This window comes from Brienomyrus brachyistius, chromosome 15 (genome assembly GCF_023856365.1).
Source record: "Brienomyrus brachyistius isolate T26 chromosome 15, BBRACH_0.4, whole genome shotgun sequence".
NCBI classification, from domain to species: Eukaryota; Metazoa; Chordata; class Actinopteri; order Osteoglossiformes; family Mormyridae; genus Brienomyrus; species Brienomyrus brachyistius.
In genome coordinates this window covers 6,898,006-6,915,998 of record NC_064547.1, presented here as the reverse complement: position 1 = coordinate 6,915,998, position 17,993 = coordinate 6,898,006, and the positions used below count along the sequence as shown (strand labels likewise).

The window sequence follows — 17,993 nt, the reverse complement described above, 5'->3', positions numbered from 1 at the left end:
TCTTTGTTGACAAGTAATAAATTTATTGTTTGCTGTTTTGTTTTATTTATTTTCGCCAGAGATACATGGCAACCACCAGCTGACCATCCCCAACAAAGTCTGCATGTACACAAACGTTTCAGTTTATTTACAGTTTCTGCTCTAGTCCACTTGTAGTTAGTCAGTTGTGTGTTGTGAGACGTGCGGTTTTTCCTCCAAATCTTGTGTGTTTTCCCTTTTTCCTGGAGATGTGAGAGGCAGTTCTGCCACACAGCGGTTTTCTTTCCCAGCTACACCATCTCCAAACGTTTGCCAGGCCTGAAATTTCATACACAGAAATTTTGGAATGGTAGCTTTTTCCTTAAAAAAATCAAAGCTGGATTGGAACAGATCAGAAGAGTAGGAAAGAATCAGATCATGTGTTTTCAGAATTAGTCATTTGTAGAGACATTGTGTGAAGGTGTAGGACAAGTAGGAGCATTGGTCTGATGGAGTGGAAAGGTGCACCCTTCTGTTAACGTGCACTGCCTTCATTATATTTTTACTCAACAGTGGTAGGTTTATGCATGTTTAGCAACATAAACACGTTGGTCACAGTGCAAGAAAAACAGATAAACAGAATAGAAATATTAATGTGAAAGACACTTAAAAAAATACTATTTGACAGATTAACTATGATATGCTGAGGCTTGGAGGAAATACATAGAAAATTTTTCTCAATACCATTTAAAAATGTCTGCACACAGTTTGTCGCACAGCGTGCCAATGAGCATGAATGAAGCCTTCTTAGAAAAATGTCATACCCTGGAAATTTGAATCACCTGTCCTGAGACATGTTTGAAACCCCAAATGCAATAGAACGTGCATGTCCACAATAACCTGCCATAGTTTTCCAAGCTAATTTATAGTGACAAACCCTATAAAAGTGCGACATTACAGAACCACACCTCTATCATAGATTCATATTCATATCTATGGACTTCTAACTATGCGGCGACAGTTCATTAGACTTTGTATGAAACAATGAACTATTCTTAGTGTGTTTACAGCCTGTTTTGAAGCTATCTAGTTCGTCAGCGTTTTCCAGCTGAATGACAACACGTTGAGGGTAACAGCTGAGCGACCCTGAGGCAGGGCAATGTCGTTTGCCAAAAATAGCACCCGGGACTTTGCATTGTGGGAAACAGAAGCATATGCATGGACTTAAGGACACACTTCCAGAAGATTTGCGAATGGGTAGTAGTTATTTGTAAGTTACTAGCACCAGGGCTGAGCTTTTAACATGGTGCTGGAGGATCTCTATAAAATGTGTAAGTGTGTGTGTGTGTTGGCTCACTGTTGGCTCATTCTGGAAGGCCACTTGAAGCTGGGCTTTCTTTGCGATCGCTTTTGTTAAAGTTCCGCACTCTTTGGTACATAGAGATAAGACACTGGTTTCTCTGTAGGATTTTTTCAATATGCTATGTTGAATAGCATTTATTGATTAAACCATTTTGTCTTTTGGTTTTGGAAATCTGTATACTCTACTGTGCATGATCTCTGTACTGAAATGGGATTGGCTTTATGGTTCGAGAATTGCACATTTTACTTTTAACGCTTACCTGTAGTAACTTTTAACCATAAATACAAAATAATTACTGAAAGCTGCTCTTGCCATGTTACCATTTTTCAGGCTTTTATCGCTTAAAACTTATAGGTGCATCAGATTATGTTCTATAATGGTTAAAAAAAACCACAAATGAAAAGAGGTCATCTTTGTCTTCCCAGACGCCTCCAGTCTCACCTACAGCTGTTACTGTCTCATAATGAAGGTTGTGTTTGCTTGTAATTATGGTGCTGAGAGGAATCTGCCACAGTCTGGGTACCACTTTCTGTCTGGGGAAAGCACTTCTCTCCAGGCTGATTTAGTGGAATTTGCAGCTATACGACTCCATGCCATGTCCTTGAAACACAAATTAGGCAGGAAACTCTTTTCTGGGTATTTTGTTCTGTGGATGTTTTTTTATTTTACTCTGTTGTTCACAAATGGAGTAAACTAGTTTGGATTTTTATGCACAGTTTAATTAATTGAATAGAGGAGGAATGTAAAGTGTGTGTTCATGGGTTGTGTTTTTAGTAAATCATGGTGGGGCTTGCTCCAGTCGAGGAAATATGCCGAACTATGTGACCTGGGAATGTGAGGGCGGAAAGGGGTCCTTGTTTAGCGTCTAGGCTTAACCGGCTGTGGGGTGGGAATGAGCAGATGAGTTGCCTGTTTTGGGGAAACGGGGTTTGTCTTTTAGCCAAGAGTCAGTACAAATGTTTTATATTGGTGATTACCCTCATTTTGATTGGATGTCTTTAAAATTACCCTTAGTGTGTGATTGTGTGTGTGTGTGTGTGTGTGTATTGCAGTAGTCTGACATCCCATTCGGGGGTGTCCCCAGCCTGTCTGGGATAGGCTCCAGGATGACCAAGAGCCTGTACCAAAAATGGACACATCAAGTGGAGTGGAACAGGCTTGCACTGTTACAGTGTCAATCTGAATACACTGCTGTGTAATCCATCCATTTATCCTGGTCAGGGTTGACAGATCTGTGATGTAGTGCAGTAAATACAGCCTGCTACTCAATTGTCATAAAAAAAAATATTCAAAGCATTATACTGCAAGCTTGGCCAAGCCAATCCCCCATATCCCTTGATAACCCCAGTTGCTTGCCAGTGTTTATATCCTGGCTCTCTGTCCGTTTCCAAGGAATTTATGGCTTTTCTTTTTCAGTGAGAAATGTCTCCCTCTGCGGTCAGACGAGGGAAGCATTTTAAACACTTTCGGCATCTTAAATAGTTAACATTTTTAAATGTCTTGTCCTGTTCATACAAACAGCTGTATTAAACCTGAATATGTCTCATTTAATTTAAAAGTCCATGCAACATTTCTCCCCAGATTCCCCACACTCAACACACCCATCTTATAATGGGGAGTGGTGGCTTAATGACTAGGGAAGCACACTTGTAATTGAAAGATTGTAGGTTCGAATCCCTGACCAGCAAGGCACCACTGAGGTACCCTGAGCAAGGTACTGCTCCCCGGGCGCTGAATTAGCTGCCCCCTGCTACGTCACATATTGTCACATTTTGTATTGTGGTGTATCAACAATGACCACTGATCGCTAAATTCTAAATAATGATTTTTCACCTGCCATATGATTATGTTTGTACAGTGGTCTTTAAATGCTTGCATGATGTCATTCTTTGAGTCCATTTCTGTACCTTAAATTAGACTAAAACGCACTTTTACCTAGGGTACAATTGGCAGTCCCTTGAGGGTAAGTAATTGTACCCTCAGTGGTACAAATTGATACTTTTCCTCTGACATTGTATACCTCAGAAATATGCTTTAAAATGGCACTGAAACATAATATATACCCTATATACCTATACCTGTATAAACCTTTAAAGACAGACTCCTTATAATGCGCTCAATGCCCGCTCTGCAGGCCCTGCTATGTTGAAACGTGTCAGCGATGACTGATGTGGAATCGACCTATGAGGACTTCATCGCTTCGGGCAGAAGTGGCAGGCGCAACGCCCTGCATGACATCCGCGGCGACCCGGGCGACCCGGACCACGGCGGCGTGTCGGAGACGCTCTCTAAGATCGACATCAATAAAACAGGTGGGCGACCGACAAACGCACCGGCGATCCGCTTCCTGCACCGGGGCGACGTTATGCGGGAATGACCTGGCAGCCTCGGCGCATATTGGCATCTGGTGATTTCATAACACGCTATTAATCATCGTATCTTTGCGATCGTATATTTTACAGTCGGTGTCGCGGACGCCTGCCAGCGCGCACGCGGGATTCCCGTGAGAGCCCTGCGCTAATTGCTTTCGCAATTACAAAACTGTAAGAATGTTGCGGAGGAACCCTCACAACTTTGTGAAACGGTTCCACCCATGCCGTACGCGTCGTTCTCACCTCCCGTCTTTCCCTTTCCTCCTTCGGGTAGATCACGTATGCACGCGCACACTAATGCCTATGTGTGGATTTGATTGGCAGGTATACCTGTTAGTCAGAGGTGGTATGTCTATATAAATCAGTCAAGTTATTAACTTGCCTGATCTGTATTTGAAACGTTCGTTGTTATGCAGCTGGATATTTATGCTAGTACAAGGCTGTAGATCCTTTGAAGTAAAATTGCTTAATTAGTTTATTTATTTGGTTGTATTTTGGAAGGGTTATAGATTGGCCTAACCGCATAAAATCATGTAAATCTATTATTATGTGTAACATGTACCACAAATGCAGCGTTTAAAAACTCCAGGACCTGGTGCATAACAAAGGGGAAAAATGATCCAATGACCAAAGATTACACTTTCAGTATAAAAGCGAATATCCAGATACATGCAAGGAATATAAAAGCTCAGTTGATGAATAAGTGTTAGTGAGTCAGTCCATGTTGAAAGAAGCCAGTGATGACAGAGATATGGAATTTGCGGTAAGGCCTTAAGTGTTACTCTTCCTGTTGGGGTGCCATTGAAACGTGCAGAGACTGTTATAGCCAAACACAGCAAAATATGACCAGTCCTACCTTTGCAGGGCAACAATTAAAAACCACTTCTCCGGCGTCTTTTTTAAGTAGACTTTCTGTCCGAAAATCCAAGCAATTTCGAGAATGTAGTTGGATTCACTGCATGTCTTTGGATTGCAATGGAAACCTGGCATAGCCAGAAGATTCCTGCATGACACAAAGAGATGGAGTGGGGGAGGAAGTCGACCCAACACTCGTGCTGTGAAGCAACACTCCCTGAGAACACCCGGAAATCTGGAAAATTCTGGATAAATAGCTATGAGTTCCAGAAATATAAATGAACTAAATTACATAATGAAGGAAATGGAGGGATTCGTATTTTACCAGTTCCAGACTTCCTGCTCTGGAATTTGCCCCAAAAGGTATCGGAATATGATGCATTGCATATGATTGACATTTAAAAATGAGTTTGAGGTAAATAAGAATGACGAGAAGAGCTAGCCAGCTGGCTGCTTGTAAATATGTGATTTGTTGAGTCACAGCTAGAGCGGAGAACAGACTTGTTTTGTTTGCACATAGTGGATCTTTTAAGTACACACTTCAGGAATTTCAGATAAATGAATTGTTTGATGCTATAACTATAGTTTGACAGGGATAATGACTTTTGACCCTTAAAAACTGTTTGCTGGTCATTTGAAATGTCTTCCCATTATCTGACACATTCATTTAGAAGTCAGTATACTCCTTTGACTCCTCTGCAGTGGAATAATTTATGTTCTGAATGTACAGTAGGTACCTGTTTCACAATGCACACCACTCCTCAATATTGCCAGAGAACTGTCCTACCTATGTGTGGTCATTCTTTATTTGCAGTGACATCCTTCTTGCTGGCTGTCCTTGCTGGTGTTGTGAGGCTAACGCCGAAAGGAAAATTTCTCATGTTTCCTAACTTTGTTTTATTCTAATATGTCATATCCTGTTTTTTTTTTTTTTTTCTTTTCCCAGGTGAAGGCGATGATTCTGAGCAGTGTCCTGGCCCTGCCACAGATCCAGCACAGGAGTCCAAAGAGGGCAAAGCAGCAATTAACAACAACCAGGCCTGAGTCCCAGAGAGGGTGCCGGGTGCTGAATGGCCCTGGAGTCAACCACCGAAAGAGGGAACGCACACAACACTCTGAAGGGAGCTTTGAGAGGAGGAAGGGGTGCCTGGGTTTCCTGTGGCACCAGAAAGCACGGGCTTTAAGCATACGATCCGTTTTGGGCAGAAATGAGTGTGTCTTTAATAATGGGTGAGGGAGGGGTCACCAACCTCGTAGGCAGCGACGTTGAAATGCAGCCCAGTGTCATCTCAGTAGCTGAGGTAGGGAACATCAACATCCAGGTTTGATCCAAGTTGTTCCTGTTGACGGATCAGCTTCCGGGGTGGGGGGGTGGGGGAGGAGGGGGCTCATTGTACATTTTGGTGCTGGTGAGAACGCAGGTATTTGAGAAATCGTCCACGGTGACAGCGCTTTTGTAAAAAAAATTAAGCTTGACCTGCATACTTAAATGTTCCTCACAGCACCCAACCTCCCACATTTCTAAGGAGCCGACTATTAAACCTACAAAGGGTCACTTTATAATTTTGTTGTATTTTGTAGAATATGGCCAGTGTTCTTCGGTAACAGCAATGGGGCCATATGGAGCAGACGGTCAACTGCCAAGCGTGTAAGGCCAAAAACACTTTATTTTTTTTCTTTTCATATTTCTTTTTTTTATAAATCGTTTCAAGTGAACATACTCGTATTGGACATACTGTAATGTCAAAGGAACAACGCCCCGGGTTAGTATCCATCATGTTTACGTACTGTCTTGTTCCAGAAACTGCCACTGTTTCCCTCTGTTATGAGTTGCGCTGTTTGTATCAGGGATAGCTCATCGTTTTTGAATCTTGTGTAGCTGTATGTTGTGATTTGATTGTGATACATGATTAACTTTTAAGACCGCACTTTACTCAGTCGCAAGCTATGCTGCATCTCATGACATCAAAGCAGAATCTTAAGAGACAAGCCCATTTCTACTGGCTGTGATGTTAGTGGACACGTGAATCAAAGAGAATCTCGAAATTCACCCATATTAAATTCCCTGCTGAAATTGATTCATGGCATCAAAGACCTTGTATTGGATGGTAGCTGTGAAGATTAATTATTTTTGCATACTTCAAGAAAGACTATGCATGTCACCTTCATTAAAATTACGCAAGAACCAACAGGCACAGCAGTTGATGAACGATCATTAAATGGGTGGATGACTGATTATCCTTATTATGCAATACTTTTGCGTTACGCGAGTGTGAATGTCTGGCATTTTTGTTACCTAAATTCCCCCAACTTTTAGTGCTGGAATTCCTTGATCTGAAAAGTATTTATTAATTTACTCATACTGTCTGCTTGTAAAAAAACGGCATATTTTCTGTTTATTGACCCAGTATTAATATACTGTATAGTGATGTTTATAAAAGCACATGGATTTTTTTATTTTAGTTACTAGCTTCCTAAACTATTAATTTGCGTTTGGTTTGAACAAATATTCATTCATTTAAAAGTTTGTGTTTGCTGTACATATGTGGAGAAAATGTTATTCCCCCCCCCCCATTTACAGAATAAAATAAATTCAGTGATTAAATGTACATTGGTTTCCAAAATGTACAGTTGTTCACTCCAGTTTTTGTATTTTTTTTTCTTGGTTTTTGAAATATGTTCTCCAGCCTTAAGTTGTATTATTGTGTTCAATATAATGTTTGTTACCAAACAAAGAACTATCTTGTTAATCTAAAACTGAAGTTAAAGAAATGAATAGAAAGAATACTGTGGAAAATGTCTCCTCTTTGTGGTGATTTTGAGTATTACTTTCTTAGTCTGCCTGTTCAGGCAGCTTATTCTATGAATAACGTTTTTTTCCCCCATGTGCTTATTTACCCTCACATATGGCCTGAAATATACTTTACCACACAATGCATCATTATGTTCACAAAAATGTATTTTGAGTGACATCGTATTCAACAATTTATAAAATAACACCTTGAGGGCTCTTTACATTAACCTTCTTAAATCGGGGAAACCCAAAATATGTATAAATAAGGATTTACATGAGCGCATATGCTTTCACTTATGCATTGAGTATTATTTTATCCATCAGTGTAGCTCAGAGGGTTAGGATGCTGTGATCAGAAGGTTGTTGGTTCAGATCCTGGGCTGGGCTAGTGAGTAGCGATTTCAATGTTCGCACATTGAGCAAGGCTGTTAATCGTGATTGCTACCGGATACTAGCTGACCCAGCTTTCTCAAATGTATACGTTGCTTCGGATAGAAGTGCTAAAAAAATAACGTGTGCTGCAGTTCTACGCATTAACAGCACGCAGCTGGAATGGCGCTACAGAGACCGATGAGGAATTAAGCTGCATGGTCCCTAAAGTATCACAACCACAAATGCCTCTGTCCATATGTGTTTACGAAATTCCTGGCCTCTAGTCACTGGAAGTCAATCCATTCCTTTTTTGTGAACCTTTGGTGATCGCTAATTCACAATTGGCTGCTCGTGTTCTGGGCGGCTCGAGATGAAGTACCGTCATGGTATTGGCTGTCAGTCTCGCTTGTTTCCACTCTGTTGTTTCGCCCTCCCTAGTTATTTCTCAAATATTTCAGCACAATGAGCCAATATAGAAACTTAGTTGCACTATGTCTATTGCGAGCCAAGGATTTCTGTAAGAACTAAACGCAAACAGGATGACAGGTCCTACAATGATATACCGCTATACACAGAAGCCATTCTAGGGACTCTAGGGGCCCAAGGCAAAAAAAACACTACCATGGGGCCCCCCCAGCTCACCCTCCTCTGACATGGCAAAATATATTGTTTTATTTTAGTGTGAAGTCCAAGTTTAAAACATATGCAAAGAGAATTTAAGACACAAAAATCTTTCATTTTCATGTTTGTAAAAACAGAATACACAAACAAAGCTAATTCGTCATTGCAAAGTACTATGCAATCGACTGCCCTCAGGGGCCCCCTTCTACCTTGGGGGCCCCAAGCAATTGCATATGATGACATGGGCACATTTTTTTAGATATTAACATGTAAAAGCATATTGGAAAATCAGGTTTTGGCCTATATGTTAAGCTCCCCAGTCTTTTAGGATCATATCACAAGGGCAGTCAAGAATTCGTATCTTTCTCTTGATGTTGCCGGATCAATGGATTTTGAATTTTTAAAGTTGTCTTTTGAAAATCAAACCAATACTCGGGTCAGCGTTTCTGAAGGTACTTGTCATGTGTCATAAAAAACACTCTCCGTAGTCCAGGCAGAATTACAAAATTGCAGCTGCTTTCATTCAGACAGAATTAATAAAGATGTTTATAAAATCCCCAAAGTGCACAAATAAAGTCAGATCCTTCTTGATTCCTATAAACAAATGATGTAATCTATTTCAAATATGTGCAACAGTTTCACAAACACTGTAAAATTATTTTAAACTATAAAAAAGTGATGAGGGTTTTTGTAAAATGTATACCGTTAAGCTTAGAATAAATTTGAAGTCCATTAATGTTTAAACATTTAGTATCCAAAGCAGGTGCTGGTGCCAGTGCAGGTCTGACAGAGGGGCCCAAGATTTCCATGGTAGACGCGTGGAACAGTGACACGCACATCTGGGCAATGTGGACTCAAAACAAAACTCACCCCATAACTCGATATTATTAGGCGAATATATTGAATGTATTTTCTATAAAGTAGCCTACATGTTTCATTTTAAGTCAAAGCCACATGTGAGATGTCACCAACATTTTTAAACACGAAATGTGAATACAAGCTTTCCTTTCCTGTGTGTAAACATACAGCAATAACTATTCAGTACTGACATATTCAGCATTACACACAGAAGTCTCAAAAAAAAAAAAGCGAACAATAAATTATGCTTATATGGGTCCGATAAAACACTCTCCACATAAAGCCCTTTCACTTCACTATGTTTACAAACCGCTTTTTAAAAGACATTGACGTTGTCTTCAGTGTTTGTGAACAAAAAACTAAAATTTTAATCTAAAACCTATTCGGCAACTGGCTCCAAAAACAAGCCCGACAAGCACAGAAACTGCGCTTAATAATGGGAAAGTCCCTTATTTTGACTTATTACTCTTCAACAAAATAAAACAAATATCGCAAATTACGATTTTTTCAACCAGTGAAAAGTTTGTCATTGTTTTAAAACAGAATGAAGTAGCAATGATTCTTCACACTTCCTTTTCTCCATCTGTTTAATAGAGCCTGACAATTTTAACGTACAATAAAAGTATATTGATAAAAAACATATTGTGTCATCATATATCTCACTTTGAAAGTATATCGATATACCATAAAAATTCAATATACTACCCAGCCTTTGGTGAAGGTAAAAATGAAGCGTTGGATGAGCAGACATTCCATAGCTGACAGAGATTGGCACATTGGCTTGTTTGTATTAGGAAAAAGACCTTTATTAAAAAATAAAATTGAAATAAAAATGTCCTTAGTGGGTTGTGCTTGGGGGGCATAATGGCTCATTTAGGGGGCATGGCCCGCGAATGCCACCCAGTGGCACCAACTCTGGTTCAAAACAATGTACAGTGACACAAATAGCACATTGCAAATATTCATGCCATCAAGGAGACCACTAGACATAAGTACAGCTAGGCTGAGCTTATACTGTAGTGAATATCCAGCTAATAGTGCAAGCAGTTGTTGGGTTTGAGTTGAGATTTGAGTCTCCGCCTGGGTTACATGTGTGTGGAGTTTGCATGTTCTCCCCATGTCGTCGTGGGGTTTCCTCCGGGTACTCCGGTTTCCCTCCACAGTCAAAAAACATGCTGAGGCTAATTGGAGTTATTAAATTGCCCATAGGTGTGCCTGTGTGAGTGAATGGAATGTGAATGTGCCCATGATGGGCTGGCCCCCCATCCTGGGTTGTTCCCTGCCTCGTGCCCATTGCTTCTGGGATAGGCTCCGGACCCCCCGCGACCAAGTAGGATAAGTGGTTTGGAAAATCAATGGATGGATGGATAGTTTTCGGTGTGGTTTAATTAATTTTTATTTTAAAAATGTAAATCTTTTTAGTTGTTATATATTTTACTTTAGGTTTTAGTAATGTTATTTCTAGAGATTGAATGAAAGTTCTTGGACTTTCTTAGCTTCTACAGAGTGTTGCAACATAATAATGCTATTGGCTCTATCTATTGTTCAAGTGCAGTGCACAAGAGGGTCAAAAATAAACAAATCATTACTTTGGCTAAATTGTATAGCAATATTATAGTTATGGTAACAACAGTAATGCAAACGAAATTTGTTTTTATGTTATTTAAGTTGGTTTGAGAAGCAATATTTTTTGTTAAAGTTCTTGTTTATTTGTACTTGGTTACCTGGGGCATAGACACTAGAAGTAAGAACATTCACAATCGTCGCACTACAGCACACCCACTTTCACGTAAAGTAAAAACCAGTCCTGAGCATATCTGAGGGCAGCAGTTCAATTAGCAAAACAAAGGCAGTGTGTGGCCTTAGGGATTGCCTGCTCTAATATGTTTTTGTTTAGTAGCACAAAGATCTTCCGATTTAGCCTTCGGTCCACACTTCCACAGATCTTTTTTTCCCAGAAACGGAGAAGAATTTCACTGCTCTCCAACAACTAATCTTTCTGTAAACGCATTGCTGTGGACGCTCATAAATGAAAAATGTTGTTATGCCTTAATTAATGAGCTCCGATTGGTCCGTACTTAGCTCGTGACCCTTTCCGGATTAGCTCTCTTCTTTTCAATGTCTCTTTTCCCAATTGGTTATTCTTCACAGGGAAGTAAATCACGTAAACATGCGGGATGTACAGGCCTTTTGCGACCTGGCATATGTTGTTTAGCATACTTGTAAAGCTAAATCATGTTTTGTGTATATTGTACACTGTTCACAGGTACTATAGGGGCTCAAAACGATACTGTACCTGAGCCAAGTTGAAGTGCCACTCTAGCTTACGATAAAGACGTCCAGCCATCGAACATCAGAGTGCACTGAATTTGAGGGGATGAGAGTGAGACATGTAGTGACTAAATTTCTGGATCCCTGTGTTGTTGCAGTGATGGTTCCTTCTTTGTACAGCTTTGTGTTTGCGATGCTACAGTATTATAATATTTCGCTTTTGCCAAATAAAGGTGGTGGGCCCACAGGGGGACGAACCCATGTTACCCCTTCGGGCTCTGACTGGCCGGGCCCCATGGCTGGGGCCCCAGCCACCAGGTGCTCACATACGAGCTCCCATCCCAGGTCTGGGTCCAGGGCAAGGCCCCTGTCTCCCCAATCGGGGCGGGGTCACATCCTCCTTCATTTTCCTCATTATAGGGGTCAGTATGAATCATACTTAGTCTGGCCACTCAGCTAGGACCAATTTGCCTTGGGAGACCCTATCAGGTGCGATTGCCCCCGACAACAGAGCTCCTAGGTTCATAGGGGCACCCAAACCCCTCTACCACGATAAGGAGGCGATTCATAAAAACCAATCTTAATTACTAATCAAAGTCAAAACAAATTATTCAAATTATATACCTCGCCACTTCTAGAATTATAAAAAAAATTGGCTGGATAAAAAACGTGCAAATGGCATGTTATGCTCGAGCTACAACAAATAAATAAAATATAAAGTGTGCCACTTCTAAAAATATATTATACAAAGCTTTGGTTAAATCCACAAATTAAAATGTCAGACATTTTGTTGACAATGTTTAGACCTTTTTGTATTGCACCCAAGGTGTGAATTTTATTGAGCATTCTAGTCCAACATAGTTGACATGTGTCTGCTCATGTGGCAGCAAGATATAGAGTTATGGAAGAACACCAGCAGTGCAGTTTTTCCCAATCTGGTCCTCAGGGACCCACAGTCGGTCCACATTTTTGCTCCCTCCCAGCTCCCTGTGAGAAAGTCCACATTTTGCTCCCCCCAGCTATCTACCAGGAGCTGGGAGGGAGCAAAAACATGGAGGTCCGTGGGTCCCCAAGGACCGAATTGGGAAACATTGGAATAGTGTATATATTAGAACATACAGTATTGTTAGCCATCTATATTCTGTAAGTGCTTATCTATCACTGCTGGGCCTGGAACCAATTGCAGAAATCACAGGGCAGGGGACACCCTGAACGGGATGCCAGCCAATCAGGGGCCACACGCTCACACATTATGGGCAGTTTACAGACACCATTTCTCTGTGCCGTAGGTATTTAGTAAGCAGATGTAAACACACAGAAACACCACATACAGAGATCTGGGTAAGCAACCAAGCCCTCCACTCCATACCAGCAGTAGCAGGAACAGGAGCAACAGCAGCAGTAACCATAACAGCATTAAGTCACTCTTACCTCACATACATGGCTGGAATCCTGTCTCTGCTCTATGCGTGCAGTTTGCATGTTCTGATCATGTCGCGTGTTGTCTCACATGGCTGGAATCCCACCTCTGCTCTGTGCGTGGAGTTTGCATGTTCTCATCATGTCGCGTGTTGTCTCACATGGCTGGAATCCCACCTCTGCTCTGTGCATGGAGTTTGCATGTTCTCGTCATGTTGCGTGTTGTCTCACATGGCTAGAATTCCACCTCTGCTCTGTGCATGGAGTTTGCATGTTCTCGTCATGTTGCGTGTTGTCTCACATGGCTAGAATCCCACCTCTGCTCTGTGCATGGAGTTTGCATGTTCTCATCATGTTGCGTGTTGTCTCACGGGGCTGAAATCTCACCTCTGCTCTGTGCATGGAGTTTGCATGTTCTCATCATGTCGCGTGTTGTCTCACATGGCTAGAATCCCACCTCTGCTCTGTGCATGGAGTTTGCATGTTCTCATCATGTTGCGTGTTGTCTCACGGGGCTGAAATCTCACCTCTGCTCTGTGCATGGAGTTTGCATGTTCTCATCATGTCGCGTGTTGTCTCACATGGCTAGAATCCCACCTCTGCTCTGTGCGTGGAGTTTGCATGTTCTCATCATGTCGCGTGCTGCCATCCCACAGCCCACAGATATGTGGCTAAGCTAATTGGAGCCCCTAAACTGCCTGTAGTGTGTGAGTGTTTCTGGCATCCTGCCCAAAGTGCCCCCCCAGCCCTGTGCCCTGTGCTGCCTGGGACGGGCTTCCGGCTTGCCAGCTCCCACTGTTCTCTTTCATGCCCAACAGAGGCTCGGCCTTCCAGCTAATGAGAATTTCGCCTGGATGCTGCAGCCCACGCGCTCATTAACGAGTGGATCCCACTAATGACTACATTCGCCTGGCCCGCCCCGCAGCCCGCTGTGATGTGGAGTTGGCCACAGTAAAAGTGCGGCTTGTGCTAGGATCAGCTCCTCTGGGGTGATAGCCGGGGGGGGGGGGGGGGGGGGGGGGTGTCAGGCATGCAGAGAGCAGACAGTGTGGATCAGGCCCAGGATGGGGTTGTCCTCGCAAGTCAGGCATCTGCAGGTCTCACTGTCCTGATCTTCGAGATCAAGAATGTCTGTAATTAGACTATGACAGCAGATGACGGCGGGGGGGCTGTAATGAGGTTGGAGGGGGGCCTTTTTATGGAGAAAAGGAAATAGACAGAAATATATATATATATATATATATATATATATATATATATATATATATATATATATATATATATTCATTATTATAAAAATATCCTTGGTGGTCTGATGAAATCTTGTCGTTATTCTACAGTGTGCTTCTAAACATAAAATATATCAAATGAAAAGAAGAGGTAGGCAGTAGGTGAAAGAGAGCGAAAACAAAGTTTTGTCAGTTGTTGAAACTTTTCGCCATTACCCTGGATTCCCTGCAGGGCAGAGGGGGCGGCACTATCACTAAGGACATGCGCTTGTTATCCTTCACTGCTTTGAGCCCAACTTTGTTTGTTTAGGTGTTTAATTAATCAGAATTGCTCCACAAAAGGAGGCACCTCTAGGGTTAGAGGGATGAATGTCAGTCCCACTCCAAGGGTGTTGCACGGGTTTCCCCCAGGCAGAGGTAGCGCTAGAGATACTGTCATTCAGGGGCCCTTGGAATTGTCCCTTTTTGGTCTCCCTGCCAACCGCTTTCCTCCTTCAGTTCCAAACCAGTTAGGCTAATTATCGCCTCCAAATTTCCCACACTGTGAATGCATGTGTATATATATATATGCCCTGCGATGGACCGGCATCCCATCCAGGGTGTACTCCTGCCCTGCGCCCTACACTGCCTCGGCTGAGCTCCAGACTCATCACAAACCCGAGAGCATCGTGGACAGTCATATAGTCAATAGCATCTCCAACTGCTATTGCTGCATGGGATAAAATATCTAATCATAGTGTCAACCTGGGTGACAACTTGTATGACACAGAACCAGAGCCATGACAGTTTGTCTTCACCCCCCACCCAAAAAAGCGTTGGTCCAGTGACCGGCCTGATGGTACTTCTGAGAGTGGAGATGAACAGTGACCAAGAAGAAAGCGGCCAACGAATAAGCTGGGAAGACTACGAGCAACCTTCACCGCCATCTACAGTACATTTCGACTAGGCACTGGATCTTCTTCAATGACCTAATTATACTGAAAATATTGATTTCTCATGTTATTATCCCTAGCATAGCATGTTAGGTATGATTAAAGAATAGATGATATTGAGAGTATGTCACTGCAAAAATAAACACTATTTTTTCAATATTACTGATTTGCAATACTTGATTGCAAGTAAAATCAAGAAACAAATATGATGTCAAATGCTGTTCTTAAATGCATAGCACCCTCTGTAAACTAAGACATTGTTTCATACATATGACTATAAGTACTGAATATGATGTATATATGTGTGAATATACCCCCATACATAAGTGCATCGGACTTAGCGGGAAATTAGCTTGTGTACTGTGTCCATTTCAGCACAAACTGATAACTTTTATTTTTCTCCCCCCAGACCTAATTTTCCCAGAGAATATTTGCAATGAGATTTTTCCAGACCCCAAAATCCAGGTGGGATGTATAACTACAAAAAAATCTATTTCCCTCCAGCAGTATTTAATATATGAGTCCTTCCAATGCAGCGCCAAAATGCAGCACTGTATGCAATTTCTGTGATACATGCATCGATTTAGCTTTCCAGCCTTCCAGCCTGAAAATATTATTTTCAGGCAAATTACTATATTATTTATATTTATTAGCAGTTAATATGGCAATTTTTCTTATTTACCTGTCAAGTCAGAAAAAAATGCATAAATCAAACAAATAGCAGTGCAGAGACTTAGATGATAAAATTATAATTCGGGTTTTGCCAGGTTACAAATATATATAATTTTGTTATAGCATATTGCTCATTTTAGGTCAAACTTTGCATAATTGTAACTTGTGACCTTTGACAGATGTGAAAACAATGTGTGATTATTGCTCTTAGTTTTTGTTGCATTCACATGTCCAACTGACATGACACTACCCACTGTGGTATGATTATTACGCGGGATTGAACCTGCACTGGCTGTTTCGTACGTCTTTAATGATGTATAGAAAGGTGACGTGCTCAATTAAAAGCTTACTGCTTCATTTGTTTCACTGGTGCACTTCTGGTTTACAACATAGTCTCTACTTGTATTCAGACATGGCTACGTTTTTTTTTTGTCTGGCTGTGGGATACGCTACCCTCATAACTGTGGTTAAAGACAGTTTCCAGTATAATATATAATACCAGTGCTTTGAATGAACATTAATACAAATCCATTTTCTTTCATTGAATGTGACAAGGTATGATATCCTTTGGTGTTTTATACACACTGGTCCTCCTCATGTCATTTACACTTTGATGACCTTAAAATGTCTATGACATGCACTCAAACTAGAACTCAAATAACATATCTCCTAATTGCAAAAGAACAAGAGGTTTATTCAGGCATTATGTGGAAATCACACAGATTGAACACGTGCTTGATTATGACGTCATGGAGGTCAGCATCTTCCTGTAACCCAGAGCTAATACTCTACTAAATGTTACGTTCATCTGACATATAATATCCAAACATTTTTTCGGATGAATGTGTTTGCCTGTCTTTTTTTTTGGTCCATTAACCTTAGGCTGAGAAAAAATTGTTTAGCTTGTGATCTTAGTTTAACTGTAAAACGTATATTTGTCTAGATGGATAACATTATCTTGTCTTTTGACGGTAGGCTTCAAAATTGGAAAGTTAGGGCTGTTGAAAGAATATGAATTAAAATCCCGTCTTTTCTCAGTAATCATTATGGTTCTAATTAACGTTTCGCGCGGCCCAAAGGTGAGAAACACATATCGTTTTTTAACCCTTACAGGCTAAACTATTCGTAACTGTGCCAGCAGGGAGCGCTGTTGTATTGCCAAAAATTCAGCAGACCCCCCCCTCATTATGCAGCCGCTAAGCTTCATGCTTCTGGACTGTAATATAATAAATAAAATGGTTTGTCAAAACCATGCTACAGTTTCAAAAACCAGTTTTTGTAGATATTGCATGAACTTGATGCACCTGCGAGTTCTGAGTAACACAGATTCCGGAGTGAAACTGGTCCCTCCGAAAACGGTCAGGAAGAGAAGCCGGTTCACGGTTCTGTATTCTTCCGGGGATCGCGTCCGTGTGAGGCGGGGGATGATTGATGGCTTTTAAGTGTTTCACTATTAAAGTTCCTTTATCGCGTCGCTTTTTTTTTTGGTTCTCCGAAAAGGAAATAAATCAAAACTCCCCAGGAAATGTCCAACTTTTTAAGCCGTTTCAGGTACATTCCTCTAAATACTAGCGCCTGTGAGAACAATCAGTTTTCAATTAGGATGTGTACGGTGTATTTTGTCATTATATTTTTATACAGCCTTCAACTATGAACTTTTTAATTTTCCTCTGATGTTTATATAAAAGAATTAGGAAAAGATTGAGAGTAAATTTGACCAAGTGAATAAATGTGAATAAAAAAATAAGATATGATAATAAAATAAAAATATTGTAAAAGAATATCTGGCTATTCGTTTATTATATTATAATATAAAAATTATTATAGTTATATTTTATTGTTTATCTAAAGCATAGCTAATGCATGTGCCTTCCCTAGTACAATAGGTTATCACTTTTTTAACATTATAAATATTGGTGTGATATACGAGTACATCAGCGAAGATCAACACACTTGTCACTTGTCTGTTCACATTGTTTCATTTACTGTTGTTTTGATGGCTTCCCGCTGTTATTCACTTTGCTTTGGACGTCTTGCATGTTGGCCCGCTACACCACGACATCGTGGCTGCCAGCTGGGGGCCCGAGACCCCCACTGCCGGCGGTCCCGTGGTAGTCCGAACATTGCTCGCTAATGCTTCATTCATCCAGATGCATCGGACGCATTCCTCCCTCCGTAACCTCTTAAGAGCTCGCCGGTATCGATGCCAGACGCCAAATCTGGTTCTAATGTAGCTATGGTCTGGGCTGCCCCACATGTGTAATCGGGGAGGCAGCG

The 17,993-nt window shown here is 41.2% G+C and overlaps 1 protein-coding gene across 2 annotated transcripts in view; it reads right to left on the bottom strand.

The window, feature by feature from the left end:
- zc2hc1a (zinc finger, C2HC-type containing 1A) overlaps positions 1-17,993 on the bottom strand; it is a 170,167-nt gene that overhangs the window by 13,633 nt on the left and 138,541 nt on the right. The window contains exon 1 of one of the 2 annotated variants that reach the window (XM_048976164.1): positions 4,550-4,667. The exons of the other annotated variant lie outside the window; for it this stretch is intronic. The gene's annotated coding sequence lies outside the window, so the exon portion shown is untranslated. Of the gene's footprint in view, positions 1-4,549; positions 4,668-17,993 lie in introns of those variants that run through there. 2 annotated transcript variants of the gene reach the window in all.